Below are 14,901 nucleotides of genomic sequence, written 5' to 3' on the forward strand. Positions count from 1 at the left end.
GCCCGGAAAAACTAGCTTGGGATCGTTCGAGTTGGGTAAGGAGGGTTCTGGAAGAATAAAGAAGCCCCAGATACATGGCACCTCGCTAGAAGGAAAATATATTGGTCAAACCTATAATAATGATGAATCTAATAGATGATTCGAATCCACCCCACCCGTCTATTAACTTACAATTTATTAAAATTCGTATCCACCTTATTCAATACCAATTTTCGGTATTGAAATTTATATACTTAACCGTCTATTAACTTGTCGATTGATGATAAGCCTTCAATCGCTATCCTTGACACTTAAGCTTCACACTTGTTTGTGAGCATGAATGTAGCAAAATTATTAAAACCTGTTCGTCCTGCCAAGGTGGCAACAGTCGGGGCGGGGGGCCAAGTGCTCTACCGAAGTCATAGATATACCAGTGAGGGTTGTCAAGGATTTGATACCTGACATAATATTAGGAGACGACTTCTTAACTAAATATGGGATAGTGATAGATTATACAGCCAATGAAATATTCTTTGGTAACAGAAATAGAATTGGGTTGGCATGGGTTGAGTCAAAAACATTAGAAACCAACGTATTGGCCGAACTGAAAACAGGACTGTTGAGGGGGGAGGAGAAGGAAGACCTTGGGTTATTGCTGAATAAGTTCCCTGAGGTCATTACTGATAGAATCAGATTTACCAAAAGAGTAAAACATAAAAAATAATTTGTAAGGATAATACCCCAGTTAAAACAAAGGCCTTACCCACTTAACCCAGATAAACAAAAATTTATAGTAAAACAAGTCAAGGAAAAGGAGAATCAAGGATTGACTGAACCTTCAGTATTAGGATGGGCTTCCCCAATGGTACTGCCTAAGAAAAAAAATGGTGATTACCGACTTTGTGTGGACCTATGTCAGGTAAATAACAAGACTATATCAGATGCCTACCCCATGCTGGATCTTCGCCATCTGATAAAGCAAGTGAGTGGGGCAAAAGTCTTCAGTACCCTCGATTTAAACTCTGGCTACTGGCAAGTAGCAGCTGAAGAAGAGTCTTGACTGATGACTGCTTTTTCCACCCCAAGAGGACTTTATCAATTCAGAGTCACCTTTATGCATCTGATGGACGAAGTCTTATCCGAATACACGGGAGAATTCTGCCAGGTCTATCTGGACGACATCCTCGCGTATAGCAATATGTTTTCGGACCATTTGGAACACCTAGCTAGAATATTAGAGGTTGAGGATTCACAGACTTACCTGCCAAGTCAAGAAGTGTCAGTTCGCATCAAACTCAGTTGAGTACCTAGGTTGTGTACTGACTGACAACGGCTTGGAGAGACAAAATGAGAAGAATAGAGCCATTCAGGAACAGGAAAGGCCTCGTACAAAATGCCAGTTACATCAATTTCCAGTAGTTTTGTACCACACTCTGAAATGAAAGCTGCTCCACTAACCGACCTTCTTGATAAAAACATGCCATTTAAATGGACCCAAAGCCTTCCAGGAGATAAAAAGGTATATTTGTGATGCTCCAAGTCTAGCTTATCTCGATACAAACCGGAAGGTCTGCTTGCAAATGGATTGGTCTTGGGGCGCTACTGTTCCACGGGAGAGAAGGAGGAGCCAAGGATATAATTAAGTATGCCAGTAGGAAACTTTCTGTTCCAGAGAGAAACTACTGTACAGCCGAGGAGGAGGCATTAGCAGTTGTATGGGCTGTTTGGAAGTTCAGAGGTTTCACTTGTAATATTATCCGATTGATTGAGGATAACTACAGACTGTTTTCATCTTGGTGAATAACAAGGTCTGAAACATAAAATGTGAGTTGAATTTTGAATTTTGAATAATTTTTTTCCCCAAAAATAATTAGAAGCAATTACTCTTAAATATTCTGAAGTTAGGTATTGAATGCCCTTAAAAGCATGCCCCACTGGATTGCAAACACATTACCGACATTACAGATTTTAATTAATTTCTGAAAATTTCTTTAAATTAATTGATGAAGTTACCCTCATTCGATTTCTTCACTTCTAAATAATAACTTAAACAATTCAATTTTGTTGAACTACAAAGACAAAAGTAGTGATCTAGATTCTGAGGTGCCAGGGTGAAAATAATTTCTACGCATTTCTATTACGAAAATTATGACTTTCTACATATTTGTAACGAAACTACGTACTTTTCTGACATTTGACACACCCCTGTACTTTATCGTTAGAAATGCCTAATAAACTAGCGTAGCGTATTCCGATTTTTCGGTAGAAGAAAAAGTAAAAATATGTACTGTAGTATTTTACACATTTCTAACGACAAAGTACATAGGTGTGTCAGTAGTTTCGTTAGAAATATGTAATTTTTCATAATAGAAATGTGTAAAAATTATTTAAACAATGGTGGTAAAAAACGATGTTAGTAAGTGAATCATTTCATACATTTTATCACATAAAATAATACATATTATTGTATCTAATAAAAAAGACTCTAAATTCTTCAGCCAGTTTACAATGCAGGTTAGAGATCCTCTTAAGGGAATTACTCTTAAATATTCTGATGTTAAGAATTGAACATGTCATTTAAGTGTTGATACTGATTTCCTTGTATATATTTCTGAGAAGGATATCAGGAATTTCTTCACACAAAAAGGTGTTTCTGCTACACAGAAAACGAACCTCCATGACATTAAAAACTCCCGAGCCCAGTACCTTCGAAAGTGCGCCCTACAATAACTTCTAGTTTATTCTCAACACAAGCTTCTAACTTAACGTTATCTGTCAAACCTCATCTTTACCATTGCCAGTCATCACAAGTGTCATTACTACAATATTCTTCCATCATTAGTACTAAGTCTGCCGAGTTTGATTTCTGTCAGCCATCAAGTTTAGCTCAATTCGTCAAAGAGAATTTGCCTGATGAACGTAAACTGTGCCAGTCTTCAACATTGTCAGTTGATATCACTACTACTGAAGCTACTGAGTGGGATGATGTCAACCCATCAACTTCAGTTTCTACTGTCAACAATCCAAAGGCACTAGATTCATTATCAGTTAAACACAGCTTTGATTTAGGCGAATATATAATATATATATTATATATTAAGAGGTTAACGCAGTTTTTAGTATCAATTATTATTTCAAATTAACACCTGTTTCACTGAATTTTGTGAACTTATTTTGTCGCAATAAGTTGTTTTTTGCTCTGCATATTGATGTAAATATTGTATATTTATGCTATTTTGTTTCCGTCTAGGCTCTCTTTTGTTTGTTTTTTCATTTGCGCTTTCATTATGTTTTTTAGCATTTTTTCAACTCATATTATGTAAATTATTCCAACCCCCCTCATTTTTTCACTGAAGATGGCTCAAACGAGCCGAAACATGTCTGAACTTGTTTACTCCGTCTAATGACGGAATATATGATGTATTGAATAGGAGGATAATTTCATTTTTCGCCATTGTAAAGTGAAAACCGTCAATACGGAATGATTCTAATATCTTGTAATGAATACATAATAAACCATTCAGTGTCAGACAAAGTCAAATATCAGTTACTAACAAACCTACGTGCTCTAAATTCATCTCATGATTTCAAAAAGGACATTGATGAGAAAAAAACTATAAAAAGGACTTTACAAACAACTTGGCTAAAAAAGTACTCATGGCTAGTATACTCGCCCAAGTTGAAGGGAGGGCTTTGTAAGTTTTGCACTCTTTTCAAACAAACACTTTCATGAAGATGCTCGTGGCCATGAAAAGAGCAGTTGGCATCTCAAAAATACAAGTACGGCCAAACTTTTTTGGGAGTCCTTACAAATGAGAAAGAAACGCATGATCAAACAGTTAAGACAGTGGAATCAAGAAGCTTGTAAATAGCAATAGAAAAAAAAAAACTTAAATCAATTTTTGCTACTTTAATATTTTGTGGCACTCATGATATACCGGTAGCCATTAGAGGAAAGAATTTGAGTGAAGGAAATTTTCAAGATTTACTTTTGTTTAGAGTAAGTGTGGGCAACAAAGTGTTGGAGCATCATTTACAAAACGATAATGGAAAAGCAACATATACATCACACAGAGTTCAAAACAATTTAATGAGTATATGTGGTTCTGTGTTACAACACAAGATTGTTGATGAGCTAAACAGATCACCAGCGTTTTCATTACTGGCTGATGAAACGGCTGACATTAGTGGGAAAGAACAACTGTCGTTGGAGTACGATTTGTAGATGAGAAATTGAAATTTACAGTCAAAAGAAGAATTTTTAGGGTTTGCAGAGCTAACTACATTGGATGCTGAGGGAATTTCTTCATCTGTTTTGAAATGTGTTGAAAATTTTGGGCTTGATATTGTACTATTGCACTATTCTAAAGATAACATTCTGGTTGAATCAGGATAAACGTGATTGCCCGGGGCATTAAGTAGAAGGAATGGATCCACAGTACGTCATAGAAGTCCACATTGACCCGATATCAGAATAGAGATAATCATCATGGCAGTGAAAAGACAAAGAAATGGAACTTGAATTGTTGAGCCAAGCCAGCACTGAGAACAAAATGAATGCAATTTTAGTAGATAGATGTACTACAAGAAAAAGTTAGAATTAAACAAATTAAAAAAATTCAAGAAAAGAAGAGAATCAGATGAGAAGAGTACAGCAGCAAGAGTAATATATTCAGATCTCGCAATATAGAGAAAGAAATACCAACCGAGCAAAATATTTCGTCAAATACGAGGCAATATACTACCAACCAACTTGTCCTAAGATGCGTATACTATAAAGAAGAACAAAGCAGAACAAGGCTACATTATGCAAATAACATCGTTGAGTTACTTAAAACAAACCAACTTTAAATATTGAAGCCAAAACTAGCATTATAAAGAACTGAGAGAGAATATAAAGATCAACTTATTCAATCTTGAAAAGAAAAGACAAATTGTAATTTTAGTAGGCCTTAAGAACATCATTAAGCAATAAGTAATGTCATATGTATTTTCTATTCCTGTGATCACGCAGGAGATGATGGCATCACACTAGATGGGCAAGGAACAGCCTGGAATTATCCATGTCATGCCAAAAGCAGCCATGACCAGAGGTGATGGCAGAACCAGCCGCCAGTCATGAGGGTCCCACCCACCAGCAGCAGTGTAGAATGGACCACATCTAGAACATCCTACAGGCAGAGGTCACGAGATCAGTTTCTTGTTTTAAAAATCTTTACATGTTTTGATAGGAAATCATGTTTTGAGTTCATTAGTAGTCAATATATATTCTTCGTGGCATTTTAATCTGTGAAAATGTCTGGCTCCATGGCTAAACAGTTAGCGTGCTGACCTTTGGCCCAGAGGGTCCTGGGTTCGATTCCCGGCCAGGTTGGGGATTTTAACCTCCATTGGTTAATTCCAATGGCTCGGGGTATGGGTGTTTGTGCTGTCCCCAACATCCCTGCAACTCACACAACGCACATAACACCATCCTCCACCACAATAATAACACGCAGTTACCTACATATGGCACATGCCGCCCACCCTCATTAGTGGGTCTGCCTTACAGGGGCTGCAACCAGCTAGAAATAGCCACACGAAATTATTATTATTATTATTATTATTATTATTATTATTATTATTATTATTATTATTATTATTATTATTATTATCTGTGAAATTAACCATTAATGTTAGATTCTCACATATAATCTCAATATGAATTGATTTATAGGGAGTAGATAGTTTTCTACAAATATATAAGCAAAGAACCTAAGTCCAAGAAGAAAAAAGCAGATAACGATCCAAGTAATGTTATGCCACAATTGAAAATGAGGTGATTTTTTTTTGTTTTTTTTTTTTAAAGAAGTTCTTAGAATAATAAAGATTCCAAGTCATAACCTGACATTAATGCAGATGACAGATCCAGAGAACATGTTGATTGTTATTGTAATATTAAGAAGTATTGAAATGTCATATGATAGGATGAAGATTATGGCAAGATGAGATATTATGGATCCGATACAATAATATAGGAATATGTGAAGAGAGTGCGCTGAGGGAGGCCATTATTAACTCATTGCGGACCGTGGACGGCATAAGACGTTTAAGCTTCCTCCTATGCTGTGGGCCGTGGACGGTGTAAGACTTTTAATGTTCCGTGCGAAGCAATGCTGTTTATATTCGTCATCTATGCATTCTTTCACCTTAGTCAGCGTTACTGGTTGTAGCAGGAAGTTGGTTAACCTTTTTGAGATAACTCTCGCGTTGAGTGGGCTCATGTTTATCTTAGTTGTTTTAGCGGGAATATCTCAGCACGTCCTCGCGCATCAAGACTGTACTTGAGATACCAATGCAGTGCGTGTCATTCTTACCGAGTGTAGTATAATGGCTTATAAAAAGAAGTTTCTTATGGAAGATTAATTATTAGATATTGTTCACAATGATTATTCTGGTGATGAACTTTCCTGAAATAGACTCAGATAGTGAAAGTGAGAGTGACGAGGAAATTCCGTTAGGCCTACAGAGAAAAGTGAAGTGCCTGATACATATCATCCTAGTTATTGTTCACTCGTTCTACCATTTACAGAGAATTCAGGTATAAACATTCAAATAGAAAATAAGCAGGATATTTTGAGTTACCTGAGTATTTCCATGAATGACGAATTTTATCAGGAGGTGTATGAGCAGACCAATCTATACGCGAGTCAAGTGCGGTGCCCCGGCCTTTCACAAAGAATTCGATCATGCAATCGTGGAAACCGATTAGTCCAAAATCCTGATATAAAAATGTACTGGGCCGAGGACCCTGTTTTTCATACTCCGATATTTTCTAATACAATGTTCCGAATACACTTCCTTCATATTCTTTCATTTCTTCACTTCGGTGACAGTAATCATTATGCCGAAAATACAGATAGGCTGTATAAAATTAGACTATTTTGAAACCTGTGATACCAGATTCACACCCTAAATATTTACTAGAGGTAAGCACAAAGTATCATTTTTCTAACATTTATAGTTTAGGAGTAATTGTAAATTGTATTAAGTGATGCACGTCAAGAGGGCCGGGCATGGAAATGGCTGGTCCAGGCATTCAAATGTCCCGCTCAGAAGCAGGTACTGAACGTGTTAAGTAACCAGGGGAACCTGACACCTACAGAGCGCGTCCCCAGGTGGCGGATAGGGGGCCCCTACAGTATGTAGGGCTGGTTTGAAATAACCAATACAACCTGCAGACCAACAGGTAGCCCAATTCCTGGGGGCTTTAGAATACTGGGACACCCTCTCTCCAGGGGTCATAAATATGGAGGGCCCTTGCCCTGGGTTAAGGGTGAAGACCTCAACGGCATCTATGGCGGAGAAGATGGACTTCGGTACGGTGGAGATGGCAGAAGAGGCAACCCATCCTTCTGGGGGTGTACAGATGGAACCTACTGCCTTGTAGGATGAGGAAGGCATCCTCAAAGGCTAAGGGAGTAAACCCTGAAAGAAAATCCTCTTATGCATTAGGCGTAGCAAGTCAGAACGAGAGTACTGAGTACAGTCGCTTTCAATAAGAAAAAGAGCCTCAGAAAGAAGATTATGGACCGGATTGACACATCCTCTCAGACAATTGTAAGTACGATGACCGGATGATGATATACAATGTTCTGAAAGGACACCCAAAATAAATAAGAGATTCAAATACCGAACTGGAACTATGAACATTCTATCATTAACTGGAAAGGTAGAAGAACTCCTAGACATGATGGATAGAAGAAAAATATCAATATTGGGATTAAGTGAGACCAAATGGAAAGGGATTGGAAGTAAGACACTTCGTGGAGGATACAAATTTTACTGGAGTGAACAGGAGAAGGTAGCGAAAAATGGTGTTGGATTCTTAATTAACGAAGGGACTGCTGCTACAGCTGAAGTTATCTGCAAAAGAGATAGAATCATTAAAATGTTCATGAAACTGGAGAACACTAAGTACACCATCATACAAGTGTATGCCCCACAGACAGGCTGCAGTGAGGAAGACAAAGGGAAATTTCGGAAAGACCTGGCAGAAACAGTTAATAAGGAAAACATTATTATTATTATTATTATTATTATTATTATTATTATTATTATTATTATTATTATTATTATTATTATTGGAGATTTAAATGCGCAAGTTGGGGTAGACAGACTGGGGTACGAGAACATCATTGGTCCACATGGGTTTGGACAAAGGAACCCAGAAGGAGAACAACTATTAGATCTGTGCAGAAGAAATGATCTTATAATCAAAAATACATTCTTCAAAAAAAGAGACAGTCACAGAGTATCAAGGTACAGTTGGGATGGCCAGTATAGAACAATGACCGACTACATAATCATGAATAAAGATGGTGGTAGATACATCACAGATGTAAAGGTCATCCCTAGTGAAAGCATGGACAGTGACCACAGATTGCTGGTAATAGACTTCAAACATAAGACTAATGAAACGCCGAAAATTAATATGAAAAAGCCAAGGGTTAAAGCTTGGAAGTTGCAAGAAGTCCAAATAAAGGAAGAATACAAACTAAGGATTCAACAGAGTCTGCCAAAGGGTGAAGTAACCAACATTAATGAAGAGTGGAAAGCTTTCAAAGACACCTTAATTGGAGAAGCCAAAAACCTATGTGGAGTTACAAGTTCCATCAAAAGAAAAAAGGAGGCACCTTGGTAGAATTGTAGAGTGAAAACAGCAGTGAAAGAAACCAAATAAAGAAGGCACTGGACAAGGAAAAACAAAAACAGGGACAAGAACGCAATGAACAAGAAATACAAAGACTCCAAGGAGTATATAGGAACAAGAAACTTGCTGTAAAGAACATTCTAAGGGAAGAAAAAGAGAAGAAATGGAATGAGTTTGCAGACAAACTGGAAGAGGACAGTAGAGAAAATATGAAATTGCTATACAGAGTAGTGAAAAACAAGAGAAGGGATCAAGAGGCCATAAAAGCAACAGAACGTGGTGATGGAACTCTGGCACAAGGAGAGGGAGAAATTAAACAGGAACTCAAGATCTATTTCAAAAAGTTGCTGAATGGAGATACAGAAAACATAACAATGGATAGAGGAGAGCCAAGTCGAAGAACCACAACTGAACCCCAATTACATGGCTTGAGGTTGAAAATGCGCTCAAGAGCATGAAGAAAGGAAAAGCAGTAGGCATAGACAAACTATGTGCAGATATACTGAAAGCGGCAGGAATTTCAGGAATCCAATGGCTCTAGAGACTGCTCAACAAGATATGGGAGGAAAATACTATTCCTGAGGATTGGAAGATGGGCATCACTGTACCTGTGTTCAAGAAAGGGAACTGACGAAAATGTACTAATTATCATGGTATTACACTACGGTCTCATGTCCTGAAAATATTGGAAAAAAAGTAACAGTGACCAAAATCAGAGATATAGTTGAACCCATTTTGGAAGAAGAGCAGTATGGTTTCAGACAAGGAAGGTCAACTACAGACCTTATATTTGCAATTAAGATTCTAATAGAAAAATACTGGGAGAAGAAGAAGCCTTTATTTCTAATATTTTTGGACATTGAAAAAGCCTACGACAGTGTACCAAGGCAAAGAATTTGGCAATTCATGAAAGAACTTCAAGTGCGAGACAGCCTCATAGAAAAAGTGAAAATGTTGTATAGTGGGAATAGTTGTATTCAAGTAGGACGTGGTTTATCGGACTGGTCTGAAACAAAGAGAGGAGTGCAGCAGGGCAGCTCATTGTCACCACTTCTATTTATTATTGTGATGGATGTAGTAATGAAATCTATTAAAAGGAAAGAACATGGAGATATCAAAGCCTTCACATTTGCAGATGATGTTGCAATCTGGAGTGACTCAGAAGAGGAATTGGGAGAGAGAATGCAAAGCTGGAATGATGATGATGATGATGATGATGATGATGATGATGATGATTGTTGTTTAAAGGGGCCTAACATTGAGGTCATCGGCCCCTAATGGTATGAAATGAAATGACAACAAAAAGTTCAAAATCATCCACTGACCAAAATAAAAATTGTATGAAATGAAATGACAACAAAAAGTTCCAAATCATCCACTGACCAAAATTTTAAAAATGTCATGAAGAATGAATGGATTGACATGAACCCAAAAAACAAAAAACAGTGGATCCAACTCAAAAAAAGTCATAATAATAGTATTACTGACCAAGGGACCACTTATAAAGCACAATCCTGAATCGAGGATGCTTGATGTCTAAAGTGGTCCAAAATCCAGGTCTAAGGCCCCTTAGAATGGTACATGACACGAGTAAAGTAGAACCATGGTATATGTCATGTTGGGGGTACTAATCAAAAGTAGTGAAGACTCACAGTGTTCCACACAAGATGGTACTACTCACAAATATTGTACTTCGTACAGGTAACGCAGACCTACGGTGTTTCTCACACAATGGCGCCACTCATAGCCAACGCAAACCGATGAGGTTCGTCACCTAGGTGTACTAATCACGGGTACCACTCATAGCCAACGCAAACCGATGAGGTTTGTCCCCTAGGTGTACTAGTCACGGGTACCGGTATTCCCGTGGTGTTCCTCACATAGTGGGTACTAATCACAAGGAATGCAGAACCACGGTGTTGCTCATATAGTGGTACAACTCACACGCAATGCCCAGACCCACGGTGTTGCTCACATGGGTACGACGTATGGGTACTGGAAACCCACAGGAGAACCCACTCTTTGCTGGTACTAATCACAAACCTATTTCGTACCTAATATAGTGGTACTACTCGCAAGTACAGGCAACCCATGGTGTTCCCCGCGTGGTGGTATGAATCAAAAGTAGTTTCGTGGTTCTAATTCAATCATCCCTTGGTCGCCCCTTTTAGTCACCTCTCACGACAGGCAGGGGATACTGTGGGTGTATTTTTCGTCTGCGGCCCCCACCCACAGGGGGTAGAGAGAGAGAAAAAGAAAGAAAGAAGGGATCCGTCAATTCAGAAAATGAAGTAACAGACAGAGAAAGGCAAGGGCCACGAAGGGCGTGAAAATGAAAGACTCCCTAGGCCTCGAATGCTCTAATACCGCCGGGGTCGAAAAAGAACAAGAGTTGACCAAGGGAGGTCGGACAGGAGAGACGAAAGTGAGGAGCCTGGAACAAGTAAGTGGAAGCAATGCCAAGACTCAGCTAAGGGCCCCGTGGTTGCCAACCCACACTCCCAAGTTGAGAGCCCCTTGGACCCCTTTTAATCGCCTCTTACAACAGGCAGGGGATGCTGCGGGTGTATTCTACATGTGCGTCCCCCACCCACAGGGGGTAGTGTGTTTCATCCGCAAGAGGTATTTTATTTCCCTCAAGTCCTATCCGCCACCTGGGACGCACCACATGGGAGTATCACCTCTCCCCCTGCTACGCCAGCATAGTAGGTTCGTGGCTGGAATGAGGAGTTTAAGAAATATGGTTTAAACATCAGTAAGACCAAGACGGTGGTGATGAAAGTATATGGGGAAGGAGCAGAACCAATAGTCATGTTAAATGAAGCCCAACTGGACAGCGTTCCAGTTTTCAAATACTTGGGTAGCGTTATATCAAATGACAATCTAGCAAAATATGAGGCGAACAATCGAATCAATACGGCAATACAATTTTACCACCAAATAAGACACCTGCTGTGGGATGAGCAAATACCTATGAAAACGAAAATGACATTGTACAAGTCCTATTATACACCAATTCTTACATACAGTCTCGAAACCACATCACTGACCAATAGAGATAATTCCAAACTCCAGGCAGCTGAAATGAAATTCCTACGCACTATGATCCAGAAAACCAGGAAAGACAAGATTAGGAATAAGAAAATTACAGAAGAAGTAGGAATAGATGATTCTCTCCTCAATAAGATTCAGATATGACTGAAGTGGTTTGGTCACAGGAAGAGGATGCCAGTTAACAGAACTGCAAGGAAGGAATTTGACAGAAAAGTAGAAGAAAGACGACCCGTGGAAAGACCACGAAGGAAATGGATAGATTTAGTTAAGAACGATGTACTGCTGAGCGGTCATGATTGGGACAAGTAGGTGGAGGAGGAATGGTACAAGGACAGTATGAGATGGAGGAAGCTCATATACCACACCTGGGAAACTGGAGATGGTTTAGGATGATGATGATGATGATGATGATGATGATGATGATGATGATGATGATGAGTTATGAAGTTATGGAGTTGATATGAGAATGATGAATGAAAACCTACAATCTGTTTTCCAGTCTTTGACCGAATCAGGGATGTAATTTTATTTATATTGTGTCAGAAGCAGACGTAAGTTTTAAATTAAATATGATGAAAGAACATAAAACATAACAAATTCTTCAGTGACGAAGAGCCACAGTAAACTATGTGAGCCCAAAACCTTGCGACATCAAGTGCATTTGGCTTTGCTTTAAGCAGGTCTTCTGTTGTGCAATAGAATGGGCATGAACTACATTGCAGCAAATGGCCTGTGGTCTGCTCTTCTCCATATACACACAAGGTACTATCCACTTCAAAACCCCATTTCTTCTGGTTGACCCTGCATTGCATAACATCAGAGCGCTATCTATTCAGAGCTCTCCAATTCACCCAATCTGTAACACGGCCAGGAGGGCGTTCCTCTTTTGGGGTCATCCATTGACTGATACTCATATGTTGATTCCTGGCACGCCATTCTTGAATTCTTGCTTGCTGGGCTGTTCCTGTAAGTGTTTCGGTTACTCTCAAGAAGCTTTGCCTAGACTTAAGGTGCTGGGCTGAATGTGGCAAACTGGAGTGTTGCTATTGGTTATTTGTAATAACTTGATTTTCTGTTTGTGGCTCCTCACTTGTGCGAGTTAATTTGTCCGTGTCTTTGAATTTGGATCACTACAGCGGGCAGACGCGTTTTGCGTCCGTCCCGCAATGGGTCTTCAGCTGGCAGATTTTCCAAATGTAGAGTTTACCTTGTAAAACGCGTCCGCCCGCTGTAGTGATCCAAATTCAAAGACGCAGACAAATTAACTCACACACGCGAGGAACCATAAACAGGAAATCAAGTGATTACAAATAACCAATAGCAACACTCCAGTTTGCCACATTCAACAATTAAAAATCCTAATATACTGGCGAATAAAAACACTTGTACTTTGGCCAATGACAATGATCTAGAATAATCCTTTCTGCTGAATTCGCATCTTAGCGGATATTACAAAACGATAGGAAAGGGCCACTTACATGTGGCACACCCTGCCTCACAAGTCATGTATAAAAATTCCACATCCGTTTCTACACTTTACAAAAAAATACAATTTAAATCAAGAAATGTAAAAGAACATGAATCTTCTTCATAGTCCATTTCTTCATAGGCCTAAATATTTAATAATTTTTAAATAAGAAAGCTACATACAATAATTTGCTTTGCATACACACTTCAGTTCTTAAAATGTTTTTGTTTACCCAACATGATGACAAGACAAAATTAAATGATAACAAGGACTTCTGTTGCTTCACTGATTTCTGTTCATTGCTGTTCAACAACGGCCACAACCTTAACAGAGTCCAGGAAATTCGTAACACTCTTGGAACAATAAAATAAGTTATTAGGTTCTTTAGACAATGTGTACTGCATAGGAAAACAATACATAACATTCCAGTGCTCTGTGAAACAAGGTGGTCACACAAATATACATCAATCAGGGTATTCAAAACTTCTTGGCAATAAAGGATAGTCTCAGACATCTTGCATATAACCGTGAAAACAATCAAGACACTAGATCGCGTGCTAGCCAACTAGATGGAGCAACATCATCAACTATATTTATTATTTGTCTGCACATCATATCAAGGTATTCTTCATATCTAGAACCAATAGTGAACAAACTCCAGTATACTGATATGGATCTCCACTCAGTCTACAGATATGTCAACTCTGATCTGCTAGCCTATTTTCAAAAGCAGAGGGAAAGCGATGACGAATTCAGAAACATTTTTGAGGCAGTAAAAGAAGATTAAGGAACCTGATATAGGCATAAAAATCCCAAGATTGGCTGGAAGGCAGACCCACAGATGCAATATGAATGTCCTGTGCTCATTGACCAAAGAATATTTCTAAGTGGCAATTTACAATCCGTACATGGATTCTGTAATCCCATCACGTACTACAAGATTTAAAAAAGGTAAAGATAATTTTCAGAGGTGAAATTCTTCACCCATTTTTAATGAAAAAGGAGAAGGTAGAAGATTTCATGAGGGACATAAAAAGTTTGCAAAACTTATATCATATCAACAACTTGCAAGCAGAAGCCAGATTATGGTATGACGTTTGGACTAAGCTCAATGATATACTTGCAGGAACTATGTTTTACCCAGCAGTAAGGAGATTACTTATATTCTACCAGACTATACCCCCCCCCCCCCCCCCAATAACTTGCACTGTAGAGCATTCCTTCAGCATCCTGCGTAGAGTGAAGAAATGGCTGAGAAGTACTACTGGCAAAGACTGTCTTTCAAGCTTGTGCCTTCTTAGTGTCCACAGGAAAAGAGCAAAAAGCCCTGGTTTCAAGGACAAAGTGACTGACTTGTTCGCTAAGAAGAAGAAAAAATTACAGTTTGCTTTTTTGGATAAATATTAGCCTCAAATCTAGAAACTAACCTATGCATAATAATTAACCTTACAGTTTGCTCTTTACATCAATACCAGGTTAACAACTTATGAAGTGTGCATTTTATAGTTTTTCTGTATTAAAGTAAAAGAACTTTGTTCTTGCATGTGTGTTGCTAAATATTCACTGGTTTCATTCTTTTTCTTTTATAGAGTAAGAGTATCGTGGCCTAGTATAACAGGACAAAGTTTTTAACTGGGTCGGAACTGGAACATTTTAATGGCTACCTACAAATTGCCATTCATCTTTCAAAATATTAAAAATACTGCAT

The 14,901-nt window shown here is 38.6% G+C and overlaps 1 protein-coding gene across 1 annotated transcript in view; it reads right to left on the reverse strand.

The window, feature by feature from the left end:
• The window catches only part of LOC136885511 (intermembrane lipid transfer protein Vps13), a 1,358,975-nt gene that overhangs the window by 818,774 nt on the left and 525,300 nt on the right, over nt 1-14,901 (reverse strand). The window lies entirely within an intron of this gene.

This window comes from Anabrus simplex, chromosome 1 (genome assembly GCF_040414725.1).
Source record: "Anabrus simplex isolate iqAnaSimp1 chromosome 1, ASM4041472v1, whole genome shotgun sequence".
NCBI classification, from domain to species: domain Eukaryota; kingdom Metazoa; phylum Arthropoda; class Insecta; order Orthoptera; family Tettigoniidae; genus Anabrus; species Anabrus simplex.